The 12,889-nt window shown below is 39.1% G+C and overlaps 1 pseudogene; it reads left to right on the top strand.

Annotated features, from left to right (window-relative positions):
- Positions 1 to 2,128: 2,128 nt before the first annotated feature.
- Positions 2,129 to 11,942, top strand: LOC112820366 (small ribosomal subunit protein eS8 pseudogene; annotated as a pseudogene).
- Positions 11,943 to 12,889: the final 947 nt, after the last annotated feature.

The following is a 12,889-nucleotide window of genomic DNA, read 5'->3' as shown; positions in this document are numbered from 1 at the left end:
TTGACTTGAGGTTTTTTTTTTCCTAGTCATTGGGAATGTAGAGCAATGTATCTTGCATAGACCTTTTAATCATGCATGTCATCAGAAGAATAGATTTTTGTTTTTGTTTTGAAAATGACTCTGAACATTTATTTCCATTGCAGTTTCTGTGGCTGAAAAGACTTAAGTAAACTTTACAAGAATTATCCTTTTAAGATCATTTTAATTTTAGTTGAGTGCAGAGGGCTTTTATAACAAACGTGGAGAAATTTTGGAGGGCCGTGATTTTTCCAGTATTAAACATGCATGCATTGATCTTGCAGTTTATTTTCTCATTGTGTGTGTACATAGCTTTTCTCTGCAGCACGATCTCTGTCGATGGCGCCCCTCAGGGCACAACTAGTTACCAGTCACTGAATGTATCTTCATCCTTACGGCTGCTTCTGGGTTTTCATTAACAAAGGTTCTACATATGTTAGCATATAGTTTCTTTGCACCCACTATTTATGTCTGAATCATTTGTCACAAGAGAGTGTGTGCTGATGAGATTCTAAGTTTGTGTGTTTTTAAATTTTTTTGAGCGAGGGAAGGAAAAGCTGTAAGCATTTCATTGCCAACTGCAGGTTTCTTTCAGATTACGTTCATTGGTCTGTGTGTATACAATATGAAGAATGATCTGAAGTAATTGTGCTGTATTTATGTTTACCCACCAGTCTTTGATTAAATAAAAAGGAAAACCAAAAAAAAAAAAAAAAGAATGAAACTGGACCATTTCCTTACACCACACACAAAAATAGACTCCAAATGGTTGAAAGGCCTCAATGTGAGACAGAAGTCCATCAAAATCCTAGAGAAGAACATAGGCAGTAACCTCTTCAACCTAAGCCATAGCAACTTCATCCTATAAACATCCCCAAAGACAAGGGAAGCAAGGGCAAAAAAGAGCTATTGGGACTTCATCAAGATAAAAGCTTTTTGCACAGCAAAAGAAACAGTCAACAAAACGAAAAGACAACCGACAGAATGGAAAAAGATACTTGCAAATGAAGTATCAGATAAAGGGCTACTATCCAAAATCTATAAAGAACTTCTTAAATTCAACACCCAAAGAACAAATGATCCAATCAAGAAATGGGCAGAAGACACGAACAGACATTTTTCCAAAAAAGACATCCAAATGGTCAACAGACACGTGAAAAAGTGCTCAACATCGCTCGGCATCAGAGAAATCCAAATCCAAACCTCAATGAGATGTCACCTCACACCAGTCAGAATGGCTAAAATTAACAAGTCAGGAAACAACAGGTGTTGGCGGGGATGTGGAGAAAGGGGAACCCTCCTACACTGTCACTGGGAATGCAAGCTGGTGCAACCACTCTGGAAAACAGTATGGAGGTTCCTCAAAAATTTGAGAGTAGAGCTACCATATGATCCAGCAATTGCACTACTGGATATTTACCCCAAAGATAGAAATGTAGGGATCCGAAGGGGTACTTGCACCCCAATGTTTATAGCAGCAATGTCCACAATAGCCGAACTGTGGAAAGAGTCAAGATGTCCATTGACAGATGACTGGATAAAGAAGATTTGGTATATATATATACATACATACACACACACACACACACTCGAATATTATGCAACCTTCAAAAGGAATGGAATCTTGTCATTTGTAACAACATGGATAGATCTGGAGAGTGTTATGCTGAGTGAAATAAGTCAATCAGAGAAAGACATGTATCATATGATCTCACTGATATGAGTAATTCTTAATCTCAGGAAACAAACTGAGGGTTGCTGGAGTGGTGGGGGGTGGGAGGAATGGGGTGGCTGGGTGATAGTCATTGAGGAGGGTATGTGCTATGGTGAGCCCTGTGAAATGTGCAAGACTGTTCAATCACAGATCTGCACCTCTGAAACAAATATTACATTTTATGTTAAAAAAAAGAAAAAGAAGAAGATAGCAGGAGGCAAAGAATGAAGGGGGGAAATCGGAGGGGGAGATGAACCATGAGAGACGATGGACTCTGAAAAACAAACTGAGGGTTCTAGAGGCGAGGGGGTTAGGGGGATGGGTTAGCCTGCTGATGGGTATTAAGGAGGGTACATTCTGCATGGAGCACTGGGCGTTATAAGCAAAAAATGAATCATGGAACACTACATCAAGAAGTAATTATGTGGGGGTGGAGCAAGATGGCGGGGGAGTAGGAGACCTGAATTTCGTCTGGTCTCACAAATTCAGCTGAATGGGGATCAAACCATTCTGAACACCTACGAAGTCAACAGGAATCGAAGAAGAGAATAGCAAGAACTCTCTAAACAGAGAAGTGACCATGTACTGGAAGGTAGGACATGCAGAGAAGTGAATCTGAGGCGATATTCGGGAGGATAGTCAGCAGGAGAGAGGGCCTCTGTAGTCCGCTTCTGGCAAGTGATAGAGCTGTGGAGCACAAATTCAGAACTTGTAGAAGTCAGCTCCGCTGAGGGAAATCGCTCCAGTAGCTAAGTGGGGGATGGAACCCTCGCGGGACAGTGTGGTCTAAGGACCCTCAGGGTCACAGGGAGACCAGGGGTCCCTGAGTGTGGCAGAGCTCACAGGGAATGGAGCGGGGAAGCCGCTGCAGAGACGGAGCCAAGGCGCGGGCTCTCAGCTTGGGGTTGCCATAAATTGTGATCCGCGGCCCAGTCGGGCCACTGCTCCTCCAGCAGGGACCCAACAAGCGGCAGATCTGGGGAGACTCCCCTTCCTCCCCGGGGAGGAGTGGCGCGGGAGCGCACCGCAGGGATCTGCTGGGTTTGGAGACTCCACACGGGGTCAGGTGCCAGACATAGAAACGCTCGGTCACAGGCCGGGTGAGCACAGAGTGCGGGCAGACATCGGGGAGATGTGAGTGACCGCTTTTCTCTGGGGGCGCACTGAGGAGCGGGGCCCCGATTTCTCAGCTTCTCCAGGTGGAGATTGGGAGGCCAACATTTTCACTCTGGTCCTCCAAAGCTGTACCGTGAGCTTGCAGGGAACAAAATCTCCTGAGAGGACACCCGAGGAGCTTGCTTAGCCTGGACCAACAAGGGTGGGGCAATTCCGCCTCCGGCAAAGACATTTGGGAACCACGGCAACAGGCCCCTCCCCCACAAGATCAACACGAATAGCCAGCAAGACAAGACCAAGTTTACCCATTAAGGAGAACGGGAGAACTGCAGCGCTAGAGGAATACTGCACATAGAATTCATGGCTTTTTACCATGATTCATTAGTTTTTTAAAGTTAATTTTTTTAACTGTTTATTTTTGGTTTTTTTCTTTTTCCCTTTTTCAACCAACATATTCTCAATCGCTTTTTTTAAAAAAAACATTTTTTATTTTTCATTTTTAGAGTCATATTTTATCCCTTCATACTAGTTACCCTTATTTTTGGCATATATATAAGTTGTTCTCTCTTTAAAATTTTGAGATACACTTTCCTCTAACAGATCAAAATATACCCTAAATCACTAGTGTATGGCTTTGTTCTAGTCTCCTCCCTGATCACATTCTCTCCCTTTTTTTCTTTTTTTTATATCTTCTTCTTTCTTTTTTCAAATAACTTCTTATCTTATCAATTCCTTTTATAAAATCGTTTATAATTTTCATCTTTACAGTCATCTTCCATCCCTTCATTGTATTAACCCTTATTTTGTACATATATAAGTCTTTCTTCCTTTAAAATTTTAGGAGGCACTTTTTTCTAACAGACCAAAATACGCCCAAAATCTAGTGTGTGGCACTGATCTATGCACTAGCCTGATCATATTTGATCGTATTCTGTCTTTTTTTGTTTTGTTCTGTTTTTCTTTGTTTTTATCTTTTTCTTTTTCTTTTATTTTTTCTCTTTCTTTTTTCTTTCTTTCCCTTTCTTTTCCCCTGGTTTCAGGTCTTTTCTAATTTGTAAAAAGTATATTTGCTGGGGACATGGTTAACCTGTTAGCATTTTGTTCTCTCATTCATCTATTCTCCTCTGGACAAAATGACAAGATGAAAAAAATCACCTCAGCAAAAAGAACAAGAGGCAGTACCATCTGCCAGGAACCTACTCAATACAGACATTACTACGATGTTGGACCTAGAGTTCAGAATCATGACTCTAAGATACTAGCTGGGCTTGAAAAAAGCGTGTAAGTTATTAGAGACACCCTTCCTGGAGAAATAAAAGAAGTAAAATCTAACCAAGTCAAAATCAAAAAGGCTATTAATGAGGTGCAATCAAAAATGGGGGCACGAACTGCTAGGATAAATGAGGCAGAAGAAAGAATCAGAGATATAGAAGACCAAATGATGGAAAATAAAGAGGCTGAGAAAAAGAGAAACAACTACAGGATCACGAGGGCAGAATTCGAGAGATAAGTGATACGATAAGACGAAACAACATTAGAATAATTGGGATCCCAGAAGAAGAAGAAAGAGAGAGAGGGGCAGAAGGTATCTTGGAGCCAATAATAGCAGAGAACTTCCCTAATGTGGGGAAGGAAACAGGCATCAAAATCCAGGAGGCACAGAGAACCCCTCTCAAAATCAATAATAATAGGTCAACACCCTGACATCTAATAGTAAAACTTACGAGTCTCGGAGACAAAGAGAAAATCCTGAAAGCAGCTCGGGAGAAGACATATGTATCCTACAATGGTAGAAATATTAGATTGGCAACAGACTTATCCACAGAGACCAGGCAGATCAGAAAGGACTGGCATGATATCTTCAGAGCACTAAACGAGAAAAATATGCAGCCAAGAATACTATATCCAGCTAGGCTGTCACTGAAAATAGAAGGAGAGATAAAAAGCTTCCAGGACAAACAAAAACTAAAGGAATTGGCAAACACGAAACCAGCCCTAAAAGAAATATTGAAAGGGGTCCTCTAAGCAAAGAGAGAGCCTAAAAGCAGCATAGATCAGAAAGGAACACAGACAATAAACAGTCACAGTCAGATTACAAGCAATACATTGGCACTAAATTCGTATCTTTCAATAGTTACCCTGAATGTAATGGGCTAAATGCCCCAATCAAAAGACACAGGCTTTCAGATTGGATTAAAAAACAAGACCCATCCATATGCTGTCTGCAGGAGACTCATTTTAGACCCAAAGACACCCCCAGATTGAAAGTGAGGGGGTGGAAAACCACTTACCATGCTAATGGACACCAAAAGAAATCTGGGGTGGCAATCCATATATCAGACAAATTAGATTGTAAAACAAAGACTGTAATAAGAGATGAAGAAGGACACTATATCCTACTTAAAGGGTATCTATCCAACAAGAAGATCTAACAATTGTAAATATCTATGCCCCTGACATGGGAGCAGCCAATTATATAAGGCAATTAATAACAAAAGCAAAGAAACACATTGACAACAATACGAAATAGTGGGGGACTTTAACACCCCCATGACTGAAATGGACAAATCATCTAAGCAAAAGATCAACAAGGAAATAAAGACTTTAAATGAAACATAGGACCAAATGGACTTCACAGATATATTCAAAACATTCCTTCCCAAAGCAACGGAATACACATTCTTCTCTAGTGCCCATGGAACATTCTCCAGAATTGATCACATCCTAGGTCACAAATCAGGTCTCAACTGGTGCCAAAAGATTGGGATTATTCCCTGCATATTTTTAGACCACAATGCTTTGAAACTAGAACTCACTCACAAGAGGAAAGTCGGAAAGAACTCAAATACATGGAGGCTAAAGAGCATCCTACTAAAGAATGAATGGGTCAACCAGGAAATTAAAGAAGAATTAAAAAAAATTCATGCAAACCAATGAAAATGAAAACACAACTGTTCAAAATCTTTGGGATACAGCAAAGGCAGTCCTGAGAGGAAAGTATATAGCAATACAAGCCTTTCTCAAGATACAAGAAAGGTCTCAAATACACAACCTAACCCTACACCTAAAGGAACTAGAGAAAAAAAAGCAAATAGAGCCTAAATCCAACAGCAGAAGAGAAATAATCAAGATCAGAGCAGAAATCAATAAAATAGAAACCAAAAGAACAGTACAACAGATCAACGAAATAGGAGTTGGTTCTTTGAAATAATTTACAAGATTGATAAATCCCTGGCCAGACTTATCAAAAAGAAAATAGAAGTGACCCAAAGCAACAAAATCATGAATGAAAGAGGAGAGATCACAACCAACACCAAAGATATACAAACAATTTTAAGAACATATTATGAGCAACTCTATGCCAGCAAATTAGATAACCTGGAAGAAATGGGTGCATTCCTAGAGATGTATCAACTACCGAGATTGAACCAGGAAGAAGTAGAAAACCTGAACAAACCTATAACCACTAAGGAAATTGAAGCAGTCATCAAAAATCTCCCAACAAACAAAAGCCCAGGGCCAGATGGCTTCCCAGGGGAATTCTACCAAAGATTTAAAGAAGAATTAATACCTATACTCCTGAAACTGTTCCAAAAAATAGAAATGGAAAGAAAACTTCCAAACTCATTTTATGAGGCCACAATTACCTTGATCCCCACACCAGACAAAGACCCCATCAAAAAGGAGAATTCCACACCAATATCCTTGATGAACATGGATGCAAAAATTCTCACCAAAATACTGGGAATAGGATCCAACAGTACATTAAAAGGATTATTCACCATGACCAAGTGGGATTTATCCCTGGGCTGCAAGGCTGGTTCAACATCCCCAAGTCAATCAACGTGATACAATACATTAACAAAAGAACAAACAAGAATCATATGATCCTCTCAATAGATGCAGAAAAAGCATTTGACAAAGTACAGCATCCTTTCTTGATCAAAACTCTTCAGAGCAGGGATAGAGGGTACATACCTCAATATCATAAAAGCCATCTCTGAAAAACCTACAGCGAATATTCTTCTCAATGGGGAAAAGCTGAGAGCTTTTCCCCTAAGGTCAGGAACGTGGCAGGGATGTCCACTCTCACCACTGCTATTCAACATAGTATTAGAAGTCCTAGCCACAGGAATCAGACAACAAAAAGAAATTAAAGGCATCCAAATCGGCAAAGAGGAAGTCAAACTCTCACTCTTTGCAGATAATATGATACTGTATGTGGAAAACCCAAAAGACTCCACCCCAAAACTGCTAGAACTCAGACAGGAATTCAGTAAAGTAGCAGGATATAAAATCAATGCAAAGAAATCAGTGGCATTCCTATACACCAACAACAAGACAGAAGAGAGACAAATCAAGGAGTCGATCCCATTTACAATTGCACCCAAAACCATAAGATACCTAGGAATAAATTTAACCAAAGAGGCAAAGGATCTGTACTCAGAAAACTATAAAATACTCATGAAAGAAATTGAAGAAGACACAAAGAAATGGAAAAATGTTCCACGCTCATGGATTGGAAGAACAAACATTGTGAAGATGTCAGTGCTACCTAGAGCAATCTACACATTCAATGCAATCCCCATCAAAATACCATCCACCTTTTTCAAAGAAATGGAACAAATAATCTTAAAATTTGTATGGAACCAGAAGAGACCCTGATAGCCAGAGGAATATTGAGAAAGAAAAGCAAAGCTGGCGGCATCACAATTCCGGACTCCAGCTCTATTACAAAGCTGTCATCATCAAGACAGTATGGTACTACCACAAAAACAGAGACACATCGATCAATGGAACAGAATAGAGAGCCCAGAAATGGACCCTCAACTCTATGGTCAACTCATCTTTGACAAAGCAGGAAAGAACGTCCAATGGAAAAAATACAATCTCTTCAACAAATGGTGTTGGGAGAATTGGACAGCCACATGCAGAAGAATGAAACTGGACCATTTCCTTACACCACACACAAAAATAGACTCCAAATGGTTGAAAGACCTAAACGTGAGACAGGAGTCCATCAAAATCCTAAAGGAGAACACAGGTAGCAACCTCTTTGACCTCAGCCGCAGCAACTTCTTCCTAGAAACATCGCCAAAGGCAAGGGAAGCAAGGGTAAAAATGAACTATTGGGATTTCATCAAGATAAAAAGCTTTTGCACAGCAAAGAAACAGTCCACAAAACCAAAAGACAACTGACAGAATGGGAGAAGATATTTGCAAATGACATATCAGATAAAGGGCTAGTAGCCACAATCTATAAAGAACTTATCAAACTCAACACCCAAAGAACAAATAATCCAATCAAGAAATGGGCAGAAGACACAAATAGACATTTTTCCAAAGAAGACATCCAAATGGCCACAGACACATGAAAAAGTGCTTAACATTGCTCAGCATCAGGGAAATCCAAATCCAAACCTCAGTGAGATACCACCTCACACCAGTCAGAATGGCTAAAATGAACAAGTCAGGAAACGACAGATGTTGGTGGGGATGCGGAGAAAGGGGAACCCTCCTACACTGTTGGTGGGAATGCAAGCTGGTGCAACCACTATGGAAAACAGTATGGAGGTTCCTCAAACAGTTGAAAATAGAGCTACCATATGATCCAGCAATTGCATTACTGGGTATTTACCACAAAGATACAAATGTAGGCATCCGAAGGGGTATGTGCACCCCAATGTTTATAACAGCAATGACCACAATAGCCAAATTGTGAAAAGAGCCAAGATGTCCATCGCCAGATGAATGGATAAAGAAGAAGTGGTATATATACGCTATGGAATATTATGCAGCCATCAAAAGGAATGAGATCTTGCCATTTGCAACGATGTGGATGGAACTGGAAGGTGTTATGCTGAGTGAAATAAGTCAATCAGAGAAAGACATGTATCATATGATCTCACTGATATGAGGAATTCTTAATCTCAGGAAACAAACTGAGGGTTGCTGGAGTGGGGGTGGGGTGTGAGGGATGGGGTAGCTGAGTGATAGACATGGGGAGGGTATGTGCTATGGTGAGTGCTGTGAATTGTGCAAGACTTTTGAATCACAGATTTGTACTTCTTAAACAAATAATGCAATATATGTTAAGAAAAACAAAATGAAGAAGAAGATAGTAGGAGGGGAAGAATGAAGGGGAATAAGTCAGAGGGGGAAACGAACCATGAGAGATGATGGACTCTGAAAAACAAACGGAGGGTTCTAGAGGGAAGGGGGGGTGGGGGGATGGGTTCCCCTGGTGATGGGTATTAAAGAGGGCACATTCTGTGTGGAGCACTGGGTGTTATGCACAAACAATGAATCATGGAATACTACATCAAAAACTAATGATGTAATGTATAGTGATTAACATATCAATTTAAAAAATTTTTAAAAACACTAATGATGCAATGTATGGTGATTAACATTAATTATTTTTAAAATGAAAAAATCAAGATCTAGTTAATAATACTATATCGTGTATTTGAAAGTTGTGAAGAAAATAGATCTTAAAATGTCTTTTCACAAGAAATAAAAATTTTGATCATGTAAGGTGATGGATGTTAACTAGATTTACTATGGTGCTAATATTGTTTTTTATATACCAAATCATTATTTTCTACACCTAAAGCTACTATGTTATATGTCAATTATATCTCAATAAAAAAATTATTTAAAAAATCAAGATGTGGGGTGCCTGGGCGGCTCAGTCGATTAAGCAGCTGACTCTTGATTTTGGCTCAGGTCATGATCTCAGGGTGTGAGATCAAGGTGAGGAGGGCTCCCCATTCAGGTGGAAGTCTGCATGAGATTCTCTCCTTCTCCTTCTGCCCCTCCTCCTGCTCACGTTCTCTCTCTCTCTCAAATAAATAAATTTTTTTAAACAAATCAAGATATAATGATATACTATTTACAAGAAACACTAAATATAAAGACACAAATGGGTGAAAATTAGAATGAAAAAGATATGCCATTTTAACACTAACTGAAAGAAAGTAAGAGTAACTATATTAATATCAAAGGGGACTTCAGAGAAAAAAAATGTTACCAGAGTTAAACAATGTAAAACCAAAAGCTGGCTCCTTGAGATCAATAAAACTGATTAAGTATCTAACCAGACTAATCAGAAGTAAAAAAGAGAATACACACATTACCCCTTTCAGGAATGAGAGAAGTGATATCACTACAGATACTAAAGATACTATCCATGGCCGGCTGCCAACACTAAGATTGGCCCCCACCCCATACACACAGTCCCTGCTCGGGGAAGCAGTAAGCAGTACCATGCCTTGAGGCTGGACATGGGGAACTTCTCTTGGGGTCCCAGTGTTTTGCGCATGACATAAGTATTACTGATGTTGTTTACAACGCAACCAACAGTGAACTGTTCCATACTGAGGCCCCTGTGAAGAACTGTATCAGGCTCACTGACAGCACACCAAACTAACAACAATGGTACAAGTTCCACTGTGCACACTGCCCCTGGGGCACAAGAAGAGGGCCAAGCTGACTCCCGAGGAGGAAGAGATTTTTATACAAAAAACGATCAAAGAGAGTTCAGAAGAAATATGATGAAAGGAAAAAGAATGCCAACATCAGCCATCTCCTAGAGGAGCAGTTCCAGCCCGGCAAGCTTCTTGCAGGCATCGCGGCAAGATCAAGCCAGTGTGGCTGAGCAGATGGCGACCAGCTAGAGGGCTCTCGGACCTAGAGTTCTATTTGAGGAAAAATCAAAACCTGGAAAGAATAAATCTTCCTCCCTCCTATCTTTGGTCATGTAATGAAGGTGTTTATTGCTCAAAACCAAACAAACAAAAAAAATGCAATAGATAATGTGAGTAGTCTAATATCAAAGAAACTGAATGTGTAGTTAAAAATCTACTGCAAAACAAATTCCTAGGTCCCTGGCTTCATTTATATTTCTACAAAATATTTAATGAAGAAATAGTACCAATTCTACCCAAACTCTTCCAGGAAATTAATCAGGAGAGTAATTACCCAAATGCCAATCACCTGTTACTAATTCTTATATAGTTACACAGCGAAATATTACACAACAATGAAAACAGAGGATCTACAATGATATGCAACATACTAATAATTCTTACAAACAATGTGTTGTGAAAGAAAATAGACTTCATGCGAAGTCTATTTTTACAATATATGTGTGTCATGGTTCAGTTCAGAAAGTACAAATACAGGCAATGCTCCTCCATGCTGTTAGGAATCAGGAGAGTGTTACACTTGGGAGGTATACCGTATCACCTGGAAGAAAGCACAAGAAGACATACTTCCTAGGGTCCTGGCAATATTCTACATCTCATGATCTGGTAGCAGCTGAATGGGTGTGTTCATTTTTTGAAACTTGGATAAGGCAGACACTTAACAATAAATACATACACTTCTATGCATGTATGTATGTTCAATGAAAAGTTTTTTAAATGGTAGATTTGCACATCCTTTTTTAGTTTCAGATTTTCTCTGTTGAATTGTGAGCATGTTTTCATTTTTCTAAGTATAAGGCAACAGATTTTATAACTTTCATGCTGTACAGAGAAGTGGGTCTTTCTTGAAAAAAAGCAACATTTCCCTCATTATCTCTGTAACTAGACGATCTCTCACTCCACAAGCAACACACGGAAAATTCTGTAACTTTAATATTTTTTTCTTTTTCAATTTTATGGATAGTTTTATTTTCTTGCTTTGTCTCTGCAAGCGTTTGCTGCCACACAGCTGTGCTAAATCAAAGAGAACGTGCCTCATCTGCTCGGTAAACACAGACAAAACCAACAGGGCTGATGTCCAAGTGTCTTAGAGGGTGTTGTGAGTAAGAAATTTAAAATCTAAAAATATGAAATAATAAAATGGCACAAGAAATTCTTCCTATGGTTGATTGAAGACAAAAAATAATAATTGTGTTTTCAAACAAACGTTCAACTGTGGCCATACATATTTTAGCTGACTTACTTTGGATTTAGGTGGTGGTTTTGATGAAGAGGTGTTTGGGTCCTTTGCGGATTCTCAGTTTGACTCCCAAGGAGAACTATTGTGGTCACAGCCACCTCACCTCCACAGTCCCAAATCACATCTAGGTTCTATTCCAACATAAATGAGACTGAAAAGGTACAGAGAATAAAGCAAGATCAATGTATATAACTATGTGTCTTAGCACCTAAATTCAGTGATTGATAAGCCCTACTATTTGTGTCTGAACATTAAGGGCTTTAAGTAAATAGGTAGAATTATAGAAATACAATGTTGACTTCATTCTAGAAAGTTTGCTCTTTCATTTTAACATTACCATATTTTCTTAATATTATGTAATTGAAGTTTTAATTATATATTGAACAAAGGTTATGCATGAGTCTTCATTCTTAGCCCCTTTACAATAATTCATAGGAAATATATGTTTGATCTTAGGATTTCCCTGTATTTTGCTATACTTTGCAGATGGTACTAAGATCTGCTTTAGGTGTTCCTTTCCTCATACTCCAGTTCATAACCCATTTTTTCATAAATGTCCTATAAACCATTGAAAAATTGATTTTTTTTAGTAGACAGCAAAATTTTGTGTTTGTATTGTGTGTGCATTTACCTCGTTTTTTTAAGATTTTAGTTTTTTATGAGAAGGAGAGAGCATGAGCACGGGGAGCAGCGGAGAGCGGGTGGGGGAAAAGCAAGCTCCCCAAAGAGCAGGGAGTCCGATGCAGGACTAGATCCCAGGACTGGAGATCATGACCTGAGCTGAAGGCAGACGCTTAACCAACTGAGCCACCCCTGCCCCCTTCATTTACCTCTTTAAAACAATTATTTGAGCCTCACTGAGTTTGTCTGTCTTTCTATCATAGAGATTTGTGCTAATGTCCAAAATGGCAATGGTGGTTTTGTTAATTTATCATTTTAATATGATGACTTTTATTTTATGTGTTGATATATTGTCATTTTACATAAAAGACTTAATCCTGTTTTTGTATTATTGTAGATTTGAATATCTGAACACCATATATGAAGGTACAGTTTTGAAAATAAAATTCTAATTTGACTACGATTTAAAAG

The sequence above is a fragment of the Callorhinus ursinus genome, unplaced genomic scaffold (genome assembly GCF_003265705.2).
Source record: "Callorhinus ursinus isolate GAN/ISIS: 27379988/994484 unplaced genomic scaffold, GSC_fseal_2.0 scaffold1, whole genome shotgun sequence".
Lineage (NCBI taxonomy): Eukaryota > Metazoa > Chordata > Mammalia > Carnivora > Otariidae > Callorhinus > Callorhinus ursinus.
Note: the sequence above shows the minus strand (reverse complement) of the source record. Positions and strands in the feature narration are given on the sequence as shown.